The following is a 3,737-nucleotide window of genomic DNA, read 5'->3' on the forward strand; positions in this document are numbered from 1 at the left end:
ACTATTTACCTACCGACCGTACAATACCTACTTGGAAATACCGACCTGATTTTTTGTGTTCACGCCCCAAACACGCCCATAGAAACTTGTCAGTTTGACACCAGTTTGTGTGGGCGTGTACCATGGACACAAATTACTTGTATTGTGCCATGGACGTAATACCTAAGTTTAAGTAGAAACGTCCATGGCCTGTACACGAAATATCTAGTCGGTATTTCGATGTTGGTATTATCCATGCCGGTAAATACAGTACGGCTGAGAGTGGAGGGGATGTGTTTGCGCAGGGGTACCACAGATTACTAATATGTAGCTAGCTACAGATAAGACAGTCAGTCAATTATTGTTGTTTCCTCTTATTGACGTTGTAGCGCTGTTAAATTTTAGTCTGTGGTACTTGTTTGACAGTCGTAGGGCTTTCCACAGGTCGATATAATCATTATCGATAGTCTCCAGTCAATGCTAGTGATGCGCTCTACGATAAATGGGACTTACGGATGTCTTGTACTAATTTAATTTTTATTCATACTCGTATAAGTTATGAAATAAAACGACAAAGTGTTTTTAATCATTTATTCATTAAAGGGTCTCTTTCCATTAATAGTACATTACTGCAGAGGCCATGAAGTAAGGGATTGATGGACGAGTTCGGGGTAGGTTCGGATAAAACGAGTCCAGCAATCCCTGTTCTGGCCGAGGCTTGTATAGTGCTTTTCTCAAACAATGTGAGGAAATATTTCATCCATCCATCCATCGCATCGCATCGCTTCTCATCGCATTGCATCGCTTCGTATCGCATCGCATCGCAGTATCGCAAATGCTTATAGAGTAGTGGTGGTTGGCTGTTCGTAATTTTTCCTTTGTCAGTTTAATGTTAGTAAGCAAAATTAAAAAGTTAGAGCAGCGGACAATAATGGATTTTCATACATACTTCATGGCCTAGGCCAAGAAATTATGTAGGGAGGTGGTAGGGAGCCATACAACAGTAGAACTCAGACGGATTATATCGTTTCGAAGTCATTGTTGCAAAATGAAATACGTAGGTACCTAGTACCTACACAAACCACGCGCGACGCGTCCAGCGTGCGAGCCGAGCGGCAACCCTCTGCCGCGCGCCCAATGATTGGGCGCGCCGGCTGAACATACCTAAATTGCGGAGTGTCCAACCCCTGGTTCTGGCACTTCGCCGGCCGCTACCACGGCACGGTACACTCGCTTCGGTCGCAGGGGAAACGCCAAAATTCGCATAGGTATTCTTCGCTAGTCATACCGTATTGTTTGGTTAAAACTGGTGTGACGTACTTTATGAAGGTCCCTATGCCTAATAAATGCTCATGCAGCATACAAGAAGGAAATTTAAGTTTACAGGGCGAGGAAATTGGAAAGGGAGGTAATAAAGGGAGGGGACTTAGGAGCAATGAAAAAACAGTGTCTGTCTAAACAATACTTATCGAATAACGAAAAATGACAATGACAAGCAGGACTACTACGAAACTCGAAGTTCGTGTCGTGCGGTCCCTCTCGCTCTCGTATTAAATAGTATGTGTCAGAAGTGGGACCGCACGACACGAACTTCGAGTTTCGTAGTAGCCCTGTACCCTTAGTGTAAGTTTTCGGTTACAAGATACGGCTCTATCGCGTTCCCGTTAAAATCTCAATTTGTATGGAAACACGAACAGCGCCTCTAGCGGAACGTTTACGATGTTCGTGTTTTCATACAAATTGAGATTTTAACGCGAACGCGATCGAGACGTATTTTGTAACCGAAAAACTTACACTAACGCCGGTCCTTTTGGTTGAGTGCATGCAGCTACACCCTATTTGTACCTATAAGTACTTACGATGTAGTGAGTAAATGTTTTCCCATCGTATTCTGTCGGAGAACAATTCGTATTTATCTCTTTCTCAAGTAGTTTTACTCAAGTTTACTTAAGCCGGCCACACACGCCAGGTTATAATATTAACCAATGGTTATAGTATACCTGCACACAGTTCATTTGTGCGCAGGCAAGGAGTCATGTCATACACCTTTCATATCATACACGCGTTCAGTTTTGCCTGCACAAAATGAACTGTGCAGACATAACCATCGGTTATAAACTAGCGTGTGTGGCCGTACTGAGAAGCTAACCTAATACGAAGTTATCCGAGAAAATACGATAAAACATCACTGTAATACATTTAACATAATAAAACATCCGATTAGGTACAGACACTTATTTATACTAGTTTGCTACCGTTCGGAACTCGAAACAAAAAATCGGTTGTCTTTTTACTTCTTATGGGAATCTTCAGGAAAACGAAGAAAACTGACGAGTCCCGAACGATACCTACTAATTCTGGTAATACTTTACATAAGTATTTTGTTTCTGAAAGATTACTAAAGTTAATAACGACATTTCAACGTAATACGCACCAAAAGTTGCATTTTGGTCATTTAGATTGCAAAAGTAACCTACTTATAAATATCTTAATAACAAAGAATTAAAAACATCTACTATAGTTAAAATATATAATCATTTTAGTAAAATACGCCTATTCGGTGACCAATAAACTGGACCAACTTATTTTTTAGGGCTCCGTAATCCTACAAGAAACCATTATAGTTTCAACATGTCCGTCCGTACGCGACTTAGAAACTGAAAGTGCTTGAATTGAAAGCTGTAGTTTTGCATAGATATACCTACAATGTTGTCCTAAAAATCGACTATAACCCGTCCTCAGTTGATAGGGCTAAAAATAAAATGAAAATGGCGTAGTTTTTTTTCAGCATTACCAACCCTCGAATTGATCGCAGAAACATAATTTGCCCCATAACATATGTAATTATGAACAATTTCTATTTAGCATCAACAGGACCCCGGATTGTGAACTAAATATATATTAAGTAGTTAAGTAAAGAAAAATACACACAGTTGAATATAGAACCTCCTCCTTTTTGGAGTAGGTTACAAAACTGCCAGAGTAGTGCAATAAAAGCATTTTGTTTTAAATTACGGTTTCTTTTTAGGTTAGTTATTTTAGCGCTATTTAAAAAAGTATGGGAAACTGGAAAACGAACTTGCTAGAATTTAAAGAAGGAATTTACGTACAGCAGCAACTCAGGTGGATGTTTCTGTAGTTTTCAGTCAGGAGTCCTTCTGCAGTTAAAAATAAATTGCTCATAAATAATAAGGCAAAGTACAAAAATACCCGTAAAGCAGAAAGGGGGTTAAAGGTCCCTTATAAAGACCATCCATTAATAAGCAAGTCCATTTACATTATTTGACAACCGCTATCACAGTATGACTTGCCAACAAAAACAAAATTAATAATTATTTTCATTGATGTAAACCATATTTACTTAAGTAAACTTTAACCATAGTAAAAGAGTAGAATTAAGTAGGTTCACTAGAAACAGAAGTACAACAGAAGTACGCTCGGTTTAATTAGATGCGTGCGCGCCGGTTGGTGCCGGTACGCACGCACATACTGATAATTTAAGCAAGATTAAGTTTTCTGTAGTCAAGCTCAAGACTACGCTGCCGTCGGTGCCGTACGTTTTGATTTTAGCTCGCTCGTCTTGCGCTCGATGATCACCTTTTACGTTCGCGTACTCGTACTTACGTATTTTTTGTATTAGGTATAGTTATAAATTAGTAGTATATAAGTGTAGTGTAATAGTTTCGTGCAGGGAGACATGAAAAAATAATAGATACCTACCTACCTATAAACATATAGTTATTATATTATGTGTAGTA

Source organism: Choristoneura fumiferana, chromosome 29 (genome assembly GCF_025370935.1).
Source record: "Choristoneura fumiferana chromosome 29, NRCan_CFum_1, whole genome shotgun sequence".
Taxonomy (NCBI): Eukaryota; Metazoa; Arthropoda; class Insecta; order Lepidoptera; family Tortricidae; genus Choristoneura; species Choristoneura fumiferana.